This window comes from Carcharhinus amblyrhynchos, chromosome 13 (genome assembly GCF_965287045.1).
Source record: "Carcharhinus amblyrhynchos chromosome 13, sCarAmb.v2.hapA, whole genome shotgun sequence".
Classification (NCBI taxonomy): domain Eukaryota; kingdom Metazoa; phylum Chordata; class Chondrichthyes; order Carcharhiniformes; family Carcharhinidae; genus Carcharhinus; species Carcharhinus amblyrhynchos.
The window spans coordinates 39,812,345-39,826,504 of record NC_137336.1 but is presented as its reverse complement, the minus strand read 5'-3'; the positions used below and the strand labels follow the sequence as shown (position 1 = coordinate 39,826,504).

The 14,160-nt window shown below is 40.7% G+C and overlaps 1 protein-coding gene across 2 annotated transcripts in view; it reads right to left on the bottom strand.

Moving 5' to 3' along the window:
• LOC145351504 (glutamate receptor ionotropic, delta-2-like) overlaps positions 1–14,160 on the bottom strand; it is a 380,118-nt gene that overhangs the window by 327,910 nt on the left and 38,048 nt on the right. The window lies entirely within an intron of this gene.

The following is a 14,160-nucleotide window of genomic DNA, read 5'->3' as shown; positions in this document are numbered from 1 at the left end:
CCTTTGTTATCTCAGTTCATTGAAATCTCAGATCTTCAATGTCTTTTCAGTCTTTGATGCAACAGCTGGTGATACAATTGTCATCTATTCCGTGGTGTGGACTTTCAACCTCAATTTTCCTATAAATTCATATCTACCTCATAGGTACCCTGCATGTTTGGGTGTACAATAGATACTATAAATTGTTTTATCTTTCTGAACTGGTAAAGTTTATTCCAAATCCATGGAATTTTGTGGCTTTGTTTATTTAGAAAGCATCTTGAAACTCAAACTTTTGTCCATTACAAACAAAATGTTGTTGGTCTCAAACTTTCTCTCCCCTGCCAACAACGCGAGCCCTGATTAAGGATCTCTTAGCCAGGCATAGTGGGGAAAAACCTAAACAATGGATGACCCATCACTGGACCTCAACTGATCTCTCCATAAGGAGAAGTTAAAAGCTATTAATTTTATTTAATTTTAAAGAGGGTTCTAAAACTCTACTGGGAGTAGAAATTATTCAGAATCAAAGAGTTATGTTGAAGGGAAATAATTTGTTTGCAATTTTGGTAGAACAAGTCCAAAGAAAGCCATATTACTATAGATATAGTGATTTGAGGTGGAGTCTTGGTTAAAAAGATATTTTGTTTGATTTGCAGACAGTTCAGTTTGGAGATGCATTGTATCAGTTTGGTTTACATGAGGGAAAACAGCTCATAGAATAAATCTACCGTAGTCCTCGCTAAGCTTTGTGAATAAATACAGTCAGCAGAGTTAGCTTGCAACACTGTGGAAAGGCAGTTGGATATCTGTCAGCATTCTTAACAAGGAGCTGAGGCATCCACAATCATGAGGACAGCTAGAACACTGAAGAGAATTGAAGTGAGCTATGTAGGGCTGTGACATACCTTTTGTGTTGGTCCCAGGAAAAGTGAATGAACCTTCAAAATTTTCTAAGGTAAGGGGATTTTTGCTAAGATAATGGAGGTGGGAGTCGTGTGGTGAAAGTAGAACTGAGTTTTTGCATATGCCTTTATAAGCTGGAATGTCAAGTTTGTGGTGCTGGCTTTGTTTGATTCCTTTTTATATACAAAATAAAATTTGCTTTTTGTAGTATACTTCTGTTGGTTAATTGCTGGGTGTTTGAATTTCTTTCTTCAATGGTCCTTAACAGGATCATAATACTGTTAAGCTACCTTAAAAATTTTGGAAATGATGAATAGATAAACATTCACTTCAACTTTTCTTGCAGGAGATGCTGCAACAGGAGAGAAATTATGAGAACAAAAGAACATCTTGCCACTCTGTACCTCTTCATAACAATGAAAGATGTCAACATCACTAGCGGAGAAAGGACATGCAATATTGAAATCTTGCAACCTCACCTGCTACTTTCAGCAGATAACATTAGGCACAGGAAGAGGTAGGCTATTTGACCCTTCAAGGCCTGCTCTACAATTCTTGCCTGATATCATACATCAAGTCCATCTTTCCTTAGGTAAGGAAGTCAAACTGTACAGTACTCCAGCTCTGGTCTTATCAAAGCCCTATATAATTTCAGCAAGATTTCCTCATTCCTGTACTCCAGTTGCTTTGCAACAATGGCAGTCCCCATTTTCCTTATTATATCCCTCAAATGCTCAAAAATCTATTGATTTCTCTCTTGAATAAACTGAACCATTGATTGTCCGCCACCGACTGGGGTAGAGAATTTAAACTGTTCACGATCCTTTGACTAAATAAACTCCTCATCTGAATTCTAAATAACAACCTTTAATCTGAGGATGTGACCTTGTGTTCTGAACACCCCAGCCACTGGAAACATTCTCCAGCATCTACCCTGCCATGGTCATTAAGACTTTTATATGTTGCAATGAAGTTGCTTTTCATTCTTCAAAATTCTAAGAAATGCAAGCCTTGTGTCTTCAATTCCTCCTCATAGTAGCAATGCCCTCATCCCAGGAATCAATCTAGTGAGCTTTCATTGCATTCCCTCAAAGGCAAGTACATCTTTCCTTAGATAAGGAGGTCAAAACTGCACAGTACTCCAACTCTGGTCTTATCAAAGCCCTATATAATTTCAGCAAGACTTCCTCATTCCGATACTCCAGTTGCTTTGCAGCAATGGCAGTCCATTTTCCTTATCAATTGTTTGTTCCTCAATGCATATTAATACATTATCCTCAAATATGAACCCAAATTTTATGTAAGTGCAATAACCATGTATGACACTTTATCACGTGCTTTTGTAAATTCCAAATATACCATATCTACCTGCTCCCCTTTATCTACCTGTCCTGCTAGTTACAACCTCAAATACTCCAACATATTTGTCAATCATGGTTTTTCTTTCATGGGGAAAGTGATAAAAAGTCATTACTCCAGCAGAGAAGGCATCAGTTACCTGACTGAGGTTAGAGATATCTCTGAACCACCTGGAAGGAGCCAGAGACAAAGTTTTTCAGTGACCTTAACTGCTGACTGAGACAACTGCCTGCAGGTTTTGTTGCAACTTCTCAGATACCTATAACAATGTCGTCATGAACTCTGTTGCGAAAAGGATTCATGCGTGTACATCTCCTGGTGCATTACGGCTTAGACTCTGCTTGCACCTCTCTCTGTTGAGTCCATGTTCTTCTCCTTACCAGGATGAAGTCCATGAAGGATGCACATGAAGAAATAAGTGTGATGCCAGGGACTATTCAAGAGCTCAATACTTTTCCCAGGATCTACAATCACTTAGAAGTCTTCCAAGGCAGTCTGAGCAAAAAAAAAACACTCGTACAAGAAAAATATGTTCTACAATTTTCCACAGTTTTACAGAAGGATAGTTGAAGATCTCTTTAAATATTGTTGGAAATGGCTACATCCTGAATAGTACTACCCATATCTTGCGGACAGGTTGAGGAGTTGGCAGCAGCAGCTAAAGCAGAGTTAAATCAGATGTTGGAGAACCAAGCATCATCTAATCCTGATTACCATATTTTACTTCAGACTCCCACCTATTTTGCCAGGAGCTCTAGATGATCAGAATAAGGTTCCTTGAAAAGATGAATGAGCAGATTACACTTCCTGTGCTATTTTTATCCACAGGATTCATTTTTATATTCAAAAGCAGCTGTCGTGACATGAAAATAGTTCCCATGACATTCCATCTTTTCACTTCAGAAAAAAAGTGGAAATCACAAACATCCATGTAGCAAGTCATCAGTATTGCTGCTTGAAGCAAACATCAGTACAGGCGGACACACTAAAAATAGTGATACCACAGATGTTGATCAGAATATGTACAGTGAATATATCAAATCAGCTGTGACTACAGAAATATTTGCAAAACCAATGTACTCTCCACTTATGATAGACAGGTACTAGTGAAACAGAAATGTGCCTATAACAATAAGAAGACATTTCTTTACATTGCAGCTATCAAGTGATTTTAGTCAGAAACACTGGCCCAAATTTTGTGTTACTAATGAGGGTAGAACTGTCATCTTCACTGTCACCATTACACCGCTGAAACTGACAGCAATATCAGAAGTCTGCACATACGTAGAATAAAATGGAAATACAGAGCTTGCTGTCAGTGATTCAGAGCTTCTTCAGAGGGTGTGCTATTGAGGAAGTTCTAGGTGAAATCCCTAAGCAATCAGTCAATTTACTAAACAACCACTTTTCTGTTGCTAGTCTTGCTGTAAAAACATTCAAAAAAAGTTATGTCTTATTGAACGAGGCTTCTTAATGGCATACTAAAATGAAAACTCTCACTAACCATGAAGGGCTAATTCTATATTTATAAACCATCCAATTTCTTAAATCATGATGAAAACATATCACAATTTTAAGTTTTGTTTGATATTTTAGCTTTTACCTTAACCCAGCTGTAATTGTTGGATTTACTATCTGAAAATTGTAATTAAAAGATGAAAGTATTCTGTGCTGTTAACTTCCTGATTTTCTGTCTTTGAAAATACTTCAATGTGAGCCAACTTGCTTTCTGACATCAGTGCTGTTAGTTGGCTAAAGATTTAAGCTGCTGCTGATAAAGGGGACATCTGCACCAAAGACAGTGCTGCTAGATCTCGGTGGGTAGTGGTGAGCAATGGCATTTGGTCACGGACTGCAAATTCGAGGTGAATGATTATTTCCATTCCACAGTGCCTTGCCAGCATGCGCTCTATCCTTTTTAGAGGATTTGTTGTAGCTCCCTTCATGGGTGTGTAATATTTCTCTTTACTGAGCATATTAATTCCCTTTTCAAGGACAATTCAACTCTAAGAACCAATATACCAACAAACTTGTAGACTTCTTTGTGTGCCTCACCTTAGCATTTTTCATAAAGGCATCTGCTCACCTTTAAAAATATATGTAATCATGTCCCTTTGCAGGATGTTTCCAGCAGGCGCTGGAAGTTGTTGGCTTTGTGAAGTCTGTGACCGGTGTCCTTTATTGCTGCTGAGGTAGTATAATTGATATCATGTTGATTTTAATCTAGACTAATGCAGTGTTCTGGGGATTTATGGTCCTTTGGGGATTGCTGAGTGGAGCTTGATTTGGGGATGATTAACAGGGCAGGTGATATGCCTAGGGAAAGTTTTTTTGTTTCCACAGAAACATCCAATTTTTAGTTTCATTTTCTCAGTTGATGTCAGAAGCTGGTGGAAGAATGCAGTGTCTCTGTAACTTTCTCTCGCTCCAGCAGTTTTCTGAAAGTTTCAGGACTGAGAAGCCTCAGAGAATTGTTCCAACATTCAAAGGGCCAATTCACAGCAGGTATTAAAAGGTGTGAAAACCCAGCATCACTTGAGTATACTTATGTCTGTGCCAAGCTGAAAGAGGGGTGTGTATGTGTTGGATGGTGTATGACTTGGAACAACATAGATAGCTAGCTGTTTGGGTTTATTCTGCATTATGTTTAAATCTTGTAATTGGTAGATGTTATGCTAATTTGTTTTTGTTATGTTTTAATTGTGTTCTTAAATAAACTTTGTTTGATAAAAGCTTTATAGCTTGATATCACTTGAATCATATTAGAGTGGTACACCTTATGCTCAGCACTTTCAAATTCAAATGTAAAACTTTAAGTTCTAGGCTAACTTCATAAAACACCTTGGAGTTTCTGACCTAAGCCTTAACAACTGGGGGCTCGTCTGGGATTAAATCTATATTCCTTGTTTGGACTGGGATTACTGGACTCAATGAATGGTGAGTATATTTGTGTTTTCTTTTCAGGTGTTACATTCAGTTTAAATCGGGAATGCCTGGTGGAATAATGGCTCTTTCAGTAGCTAAAAGTCTCCTGGGGGGCGGAAAACGTCATTCAGAGGGGTTTACAAAAAGTGGTTAAAACAAAGTTTTTTGAAATTGGTGAAAAACTCTGCAGTTGACATTACCTGAAGGGGCAAGGAAGGCTGAGATCATTGTGGTGATTACTCAGCATTTAAAATTGCCAGAAATATAGTCAGAATCATTGGAAAAGGCTAGAATTCAGCTTAAAATAGAAGCAAATGGAAGAGAAAGAGTAGCAAAAGCCTGAGACAGGGAGACCATTGCAGCAGAAATAGCAAAAGAAAGAGAGGAACAAAGAGCAAAAGAATTACAGCAGCTTGAACATGAAAAGGAAATGAAGGAGTTGAATTTTGATTAGAAACAGTAGAAAAAGAGAAAAAAAAGCCCAGGCGGAACAAAAGAGAGAGAGAGGAAAGGGAAAAAGAGAGAGAATTTGAACTTTGGAAACTGGAAATAAAAATTGCACATCAATTTAAAAGAACACAGGTAAAAGGAAAAGTTAAGAGTAGTGATGAGGACAGTGAGGAAGTGTGAAAGTGTCAAGGTCAAAGGCCTGGTGGGGATCCTTTTAAATATGTCCAAGTGCTGCTAAGAGTTGATGAGGAAGATGTAGAAGCCTTTTACCTTTCATTTGAGAAAGTAGCTAAATAAATGAAATGGCCACAGACCATGTGGTCATTATTGATTCAAACAAAGTTGATAAGTAGAGCTACTGAGGTACCTGCATCACTGTCAGCGAAGCATCAGCAGGGTTAACTTCATTTTTTTTCACCAGAACCAACACTTTGCCAAATTCTGGCAAGATTGGTCCCAGTGTCTTCACTTTCTGATGACATCTTGACTTGGAGCATGTAGCACTAATATCTGCCTTTTCTAAAACAGGCTTCAAAATTTAATTTTAAACATTTCCCAAGTGCTGGAAAACAGAATCTGCAGAACGTTTGAAAAATCATTGGCATTGACTTTCCCTTCTATCAAACCTCAAACAACTCCATAAAATGACAAAAGTCACACGTGTGTGTGTGTGTGTGTGTGTGTGTGTGTGTGTGTGTGTGTGTGTGTGTGTATGTGTGTGTGTGTGTGTGAGAGAGTGATATGACTTCAGAAAATTCCATAATAAGTAAACAAAGCGACTCACAATGATTAGGAAAATATTCAGCTTATTTCTTTCACTTCAGGAGTTTAGTTATGGATCAATTTCCATCTCAAAATATGCAGAATGCAGGCAAGGCGAGAGCGATAACTGCCTGAAGAAGTTAGTTGGAGACCCATCATACTTTCTTTCATCTCTCATTTATCTGTCAGTGTGAAGCGCTTCCCATAGGTGATTACAAGACGTGAAAGCAGATGCTGCTGCAGATTCAAGTGTTTGCAGCAGCTTAAAAAGGAAGGTTTTTATTTCCTACGGCCAAAACAGGGAAGCAACATCATGGAGCTACAGAAAACTGTTTGAGTCAGATGTATTCTCAGAGAGCTTTGAGATTTTCAGATTTCAAATAGTCCTGGACTATGACTCACACAGCTAGCCTTTAACAGGCTCTTCGATGGGCAATTGTGTAGTGACAGTGGGGAAAGGGTGATGACGGGCGCGGAGGAAAAAGGAAATTGATACAATCTAAAATCATGGTAGGTTGGGACCCTTATTCAGGAATCTATGTGATCAGCTGTTGGCAATGACACTCAGGTTGCATGTTAAGAGAACAGAAACCCCTAGGATTCGAAAAGATGGTTATATTGTGGAGAAGAAACCCACAGGGCAATGTGGTGCAGTCAATGGCATCCAACACTTGGAGGAATCCTTCAAAGTGCGCAATCCATGCAGATATATTCTTCCAGATATTCATGGGGTAAGTGATAAATGTGCTTTCTCCAACATACATTGCAGCAGTCACTGGCTTAATACAAACATGAACTGCACAACAACTGATGTAACTTGTATCTTGTCTGGAAGAAACGAGAGGCAGTCAGTCATTCAGGGCTGCAGAGAAATTGACCAAAACAGGCAGTTTTGATTAATTGGCAAGTGATTGCAGGTTTTGCTGCAGGATGCAACACAACTCAACCACAACCTCCCGAGAGAAATAAGGACTGCTTGTGTTCTGCTCTCTAAAATAACTGCAAGTCTATTGCTTGGGGCCTATGAAGTCTTATAGAAATGTAAGGGTCTCTTTGAGAAAGCAGTCACCATTGATCTGCTTTTATTTCACTTGCAGCTCTATTTGCTCCTCCGTTTCTCAGAATTTAGTTCTTATAGCTGGAAACCCATAAGCAGCTGCAATGTCGAATTCTCCAATGGTTCAATAGCTATGAGAAGAGTTACAACAAGATTCAAACCCAATATCACTTTTAACATGGAGATAGCAGGAGAAGTGATCTTTGCTATTTAATACATGTCTTAACAGAAGTGAAAAGTGAATGGATTTAGCAAGCCAGAGCATAGAAGCTACGCAAAAGGCATAAATGCCTTTGCTGCTGCAAACTAAAGGGTGCACAGAAGGCTGGTATGGGATTGACAGGGTGAGGAAAGAGCTATATGGTTATAAGAGATGGAGGTGGGATGGATTGGGTGGCAGGGGAGCAGAGTTTATTGTGGGCATAGATGAGCGTGGCTTTGATTTACCAATATTTAATTGAAGGAAATTTATTACATTTTGATCCTGCAGTTTTGACAAGCCAAGTGGAATTATTGGATAAACAGTAATGACATAAAACTAAGTATCATCAGCAGACATTAAAAAACATCTTCAATCATGTTGTGGAGCATCTATATGGGGAATAGTGAAGGCCAATGATAGATCTTCAGGGAGGGCACCAGATGTAACAGTGAGGGATTGCTAAGAAGCTAAGAATGGAACCAGGATAGGGCAGTCCCACACAATTGACTGACCAAGCAGCAGTGTCTCATGTTTATTCAGAAGGAACCCTTCAAATGCAGGCACTAAAAATATAACAAAACTTACTCCAACATATAAATCAAAGAAAGGGTTTAATAAAGAAACTTCATTACTCCAAACTTGGGACCTCATCCTGTGCCACTCCAATTCCCCAGAATTCTCAACAGATGCTTATTTATAGTGAGTCAGCTGACCATCATATCATTCTGTAATTGGTTTCAGCTGATACTAACAGCTTGTTACCATTGGTCACATTACATCCAATGCAAAGTTATCACCAGTTACATTCTAACATCTCAGGAGGATGTGGTCTATTAATCAAAGGCTGTTGACATGTCAAGAAGATGAAATTATCACGGTCAGAATCACAAAAGATGTATATTGTGAAATTGGTGAGGAGCTGATGATAGAAGATTAAAATTGTTGTTACCTATCGTTAAATTCTATATCTTTTCATTTTTAAAAAGTAGGAGATGATTCTCTCAGTTGTGCAGCAGGCCAGGAGACATCAATGGAGGCCGTTTAGTGGGCTTACTGCTGGACGCCATCGCCTGCGCGCATCTCCAGCTACCGGATTTCCGGTGTCGTCAGCTCCATGCCAGAAATCAGCACGGAGCTGAATAAATTACGTGAATTGCGATTTACATCTTATTAGCTGGCCCAGGACTGAAGTCTCTGGGCCCACTAGCCTTCCTCCCACCCCGGCCAAGAGCGTTTCACTCCAGAAGGGTTTACAACACTTCCCCACCAGAGGGGAGCTGGCGGCCCGACTCCGGTGGAATGAAGACAGTGCATGGAGGCCCCCCCAGGAGGCCGAGGGAAAGGGAGGGGGAGTCCCCAGTCAGCATAGCCAACTTGACAGTGCCAGCCTGACCCCTGGCACTATCCAAGGGGCAAAGTTGCAAGGCTCAGGGAACACCTTGGCATTGCCCATCAGGCACTGGGCAGTGCCAAGTGGGTGGGGCCAGAGGGCGATATGGCTTCTGGGGGAGTGGGAGATCAATGGGGGTGGGGTCCACTCTGTTCTTTGTATCAGTGACAGAGAGAGGGAAGGTTGATCGTTGCTGGCCATCTGACAGCATCTGTGGAGAGAGAATGGAGTCAATGTTTTGAGTCTCAATAACCATTCGCCAGCTCTGACGAAGGGTCATCCAGCCTCGAAACATTGACTCAATTCCCTCTCCACGGATGCTGTCAGACCTGCTGAGATTTTCTAGCATTTTCTGTTTTTGTTTCAGCTACCAGCATCCACAATATTTTGCTTTTATGGAAGTGGTGATAGTCAAGTGATAACATTGGCAACTGGTAATTGTGTCACTTGAACATAGTTTGAATATATTCATGAGGTTCCTACAAGTTTCAGACTGAAGGTCTTGGTGCCAGGAATTGTAACCCTGGAAGATTAAATCAGCTCTAAATGGGTTTTTTTTTGCCAGTCACTTTCCCCAATTGAAAGATATTAAATGCATAGTCAGCTGGGGAACCAAACAAACTAAAACGTATATTGTCAAAATCTGAGGACATTGCAAACCATACTGGGCTATGATTTTATTTCCCAGACTTGCATTATCAAAATTGCATGGAGACTGTACTATACGTGCAGTGGTAGTGTGTTCACCGCAGATGGAATGGAAGCAAAAAACAGAAATCAAAAACAAGCATTTCACGAGCGTTGGGATTTTTCTAAATAAAAACTACTGAGATAGAAAATTGCACTGTAGGGAGACATGATACAGATCTTTAAAATATTGAAAGGTATAGATGCAAGCTAAAGCTCAAGAGAAACATGCATCCAACAGCAGTGATACAGTAGCCAGAAGCATAATGGAGAAAAGATGATATGTTCTGCTACTTCACAAACAATGTAGCGGTAATAAAAAGAGAAATACACCATCAGCATGGTGGTACAGTGGTTAACATTGCTGTCTCACAGCGCTAGGGTTCCAGGTTTGATTCCCGGCTTGGGTCACTGACTGCGTGGAGTTTGCACGTTCTCCCCGTGTCTGCGTGAGTTTCCTCCAGGTGCTCCGGTTTCCGCCCACAGTCTGAAAGATGTGCTGGTTAGGTGTATTGACCCAAACATTTACTGCCAATCCATATTTGCCAGTGATAACGTGGTGGTGAGTTACCTGCCTAAGTTATTGAAGTCTGTGCTGTGTTGAGATACCACAGGACTATCAGGTTGAGGGTTCAGGGATTCTGACCCAGTGTCAATGAATGCACAGCAATACACTTCAACATTAGAGTGCTGTGCAACTTGGTGGAGAACTTGAAAGTGTTGGTGCACACATTTCCCATTTCTGCCCTTGTTGTTTCAGGTGATAGAGATTGCAGGTTTAGCAGATGCTGTAAAAAAGCCTAGGTGAATTGTTGCAGTGCCTCTTTTAGGTAGTGCACTGCATAGTCATAGTGCACCGGTGTTGAGAGAGTGAATGTTAAATATGGTGCTCAGGGTTCCAGTCAAATGAAATATTTTGTCTTGAATGGTGTTGAGCATCTTGTGTTATTGGTGTGTTTTCAGGCAAATGGTAAGTATTCTGTCATTGTCTTACTTTGTGCCTCACAGATAATAGAGAAGCTTTGGTGAGGCAGGAGGTGGGTTACTTGCTGCAGAATACCCAAATTCTGGTAGCCAAAGTATTTATGTAACTGGTCAAATTAGATTTCTCGTCAATGGTGACCCCTAAGTTGTTAATGTCAGGGGTTCAGTGGGATTTAAGGGGAGATGAGATGGTAGCATAATGTTAGTGCCATTGGACTATTAATCCAGAAATCAAGGCTAATGCTTTTGGGACACTGGTTCAAATTCCAACATGACAGCTGGTGGAATTTAAATTCAACTAATAAAATCTGGACTTGAAAGCTAGTCTCAGTAATGGTATAATAAAGCTATTTAGCTCATTGATGCCCTTGAGGGAAGGAAATTTGTGATCCTTACCTGGACTGTTAAATATGTGACACCAGACCTTAGCCATGGGGTTGGTTCTTAACTATCCTCTGAAATGGCCGAGCAAGTCATGCAACTCAAGGGCAATTAAAAATGTGCAACAGATTCTATTTAGCCATTGATGCCACAACCAATGAAGATTTTTTTTTAAATTCAGAGATGCGAATGTCATTTAAAGTGGTAAAGTTCAGGCTCCATCTAGTTGGAGATGGTCATTAGAGACTGGTACTTGAGTGGTACCAATGTTAGCTCGTATTTAATGTTGTTAAAGTCTTTGCCAAGCCGAAATGTCACTTAGGTCTTGCTCCATGGGGACACAGACTGCTTCAATTCGTAAGAAGCCATGAATGGTACTGAACACTGTGCAATCAATAGTGAAAATTTTTAATGGAGGCAAGGTCATTGATGAAGCAGCTGAAGATGGTTTGGCTTAGGAAACCACTCTGAGGAACTCCTCCAATACTAACTGAGATAACTAGTCTCCAGCAACGACAATCACATTCAGTTCTGTGCCCAGTAAGGTGCAAACTTCTTCGATTCCCATTAACTTCAATTTAATTTGGGCTCCAGGATGCAACAGCCAGTCAAATATTGCCTTGATGTCAAAAGCAGTTGCCTGTGGAATTCAGCTCTTTTGGTCAAAGACTGTAAAAAGGTATCAATTCCACTGTTTTTTGTGGAACACAAGCTGAGCATCGATGAGCAGGTTGTTGGTGACTAAGTGCCATTTGATAGATTGTAAGTGATACCTTTCATTGCTATGCTAGTAATCAAGAGTAAACTGATGGGGTAGTCATTAGTTGGATTGGATATGTCCTCCTTTTTGTGGAAAGGACTGGGCAACTTTCTGACATCCTGAAAAGTAACAATTGTTTTTGAATCATCAACATTTTGTTTGCATTACATTGTAAACACAACAGTCTAAATCTTCATATTGCTGTGAAACAATGGCGACTTTTACTTCATGTAAAAAAAATGAGAGTATTAAGAAAAGTAAATGCACTATTAGGTGTCTGTTGAACAGCGCAAAACCATTAGACTGAACTGTTGCATTGGCTGGCAATTTTGCTTATTGCAAATTCCTATGGCCAACCAAATATTTAAGGAAAACATGCCTCCAGTTCATCTCAGGAACAACCATCATAAAACCATCAGATAACCAGCATAAAAAGATTCATAATCTAGCACTAAGTTGTACTTTCACTCAGAAAAAAAAACATCTAAATGGTTAGAGTGATAAATAGGAATATCAGCATGACATTACAATGGATATTCTTCTGGGATTAAGGAATGCTGCTTAAGCAATTTCGGAGGAGATTTAGCCACTTATAATGAGCAATTGTTCCATAGTGATAAAAACGCTTGGTGAAAAAGATGTTCAATTTCCCTTTACTGACCAAAAGTATCAAGGAAAGGAAACAAATGCAGAATACAATGATTTGGGCTCTTCATTTAAAGTCGTTTAAAACTAATCTCGATTACTTCCGCCTTGAGTAAACAGTTCTTTAAAATGATAGAACAAAGCATAAGCTGAGTTGAATAGTTTCTTCTTCGATAGGTCTGGTCCACAGAACAATGACCTCCACTACAGGTAGAGAAAGAAGGCAAGTCCTAAATCCATCCGAATTGGAACAGGGATAAACACCCATGTTGTTGACATTAATCTGATCAATACCATCCGTCCAGCCATTAGAGCTAACTAGCCCTGTAAGGAAATCCAGGTTGCTGTGGTAACATGCACTTTTGCATGCATTTGTAGCCTGGAGCTATGGATAGGGATGGGAGCAGCTCCAATTTCTTTGTCACATGGCTAATCAAAAATCTGTCTTGCTCCTACCGCTTATCATTGATGTATGTTGGAAGGAATCGCAATTGCTACCCAAACTGTTTGTCCAAGATACGAATGCAACTTCCTGACATCAAGTCCTGAAGTGCGACTTGGATCCAAACCTTCTGGCCCAGAGGCAGGGACGCTACCCATTAAATCACAAGATCTCCGTTCTTTCACTGCTTCAAACAAATAATCCAAATCACAGCATTTTCTCGATACATAATAATCACAGGGGCGATTCTCACAGCCCACTGCACTGCTCTTGCAGCCTGCTGGCCATCAGGGTTGGGGGGTGGTGGGATTGTTGGCCTGCTGGTGGGGTCAAGACTGCAGGTGGGAAGTCAGGACTGCAGGTAGAGGGGGAGAAGGTTGGGAGACTGGGACTGCTGGGGAAGATGGGGGTGATTGAAGCCGGGGAGGGGGTGGGGGGAGTCAGGGCTGGCCCGGACTGGGAAGCCAGCAATCGAGGGGTGGGGGCATCAGATGGGCAGTGTTACGGGATCGCAGGAGCTGGCCAGTGATCAGGAGGCTACTATGAATGCACCAATCTCCACTCTGACAGGTCGGTGCATGAGCAGTGGCCCACTCAGCGCTCTGCTGCCAGCCACCCCAGCGGGAATAGGCCTGCCCTTCCACCAGCTTTTTAGTGGAATTCATGCTAGGCTCTCTGTGATGCACAGAGTGTGGGAGATGCATTTTGAAAATCCTGCTGAAAACAGCAGTGGGTTTTACTCCAGTTTTTACATGAATCGGCACTTAGAATTTTGAGAATTCCATCCCACATCTTTCATGCATGTGGCCTATTGTTTTGGCAAACAGTTCATTTTAAAACCTTAGGCGTAAAATTGGTCTGACACATATTTTGAGTGTGGGGGCTGCCATTCACAACCTTCTCACAGAAGCTCATTGATACAGCATACAAACGCCATTGTTTCATGATCTGAAGCATTTGTTCTTTCTGTAGATATCGTCTAACCTCATGGATATTTCCAGCACTTTTTATTTTAATTGCATACATGTTCGGCCTATGGAGGACGGTGGGGGAGGAGGTACGTGGTGGAATTGGTGGTAGAGGAATAGAGCTTGTGATGAGGCACAAAGACAATAATTTTCATCTTCCGAAATTGAGGCAAGGTTTACCTTTGCACAAGTAGTCCAACCACAGAGGGAGGGTGGTGAGGTAAAGCTGTGGTCATCAATGTTTCTGAAATTTAATATCTCAT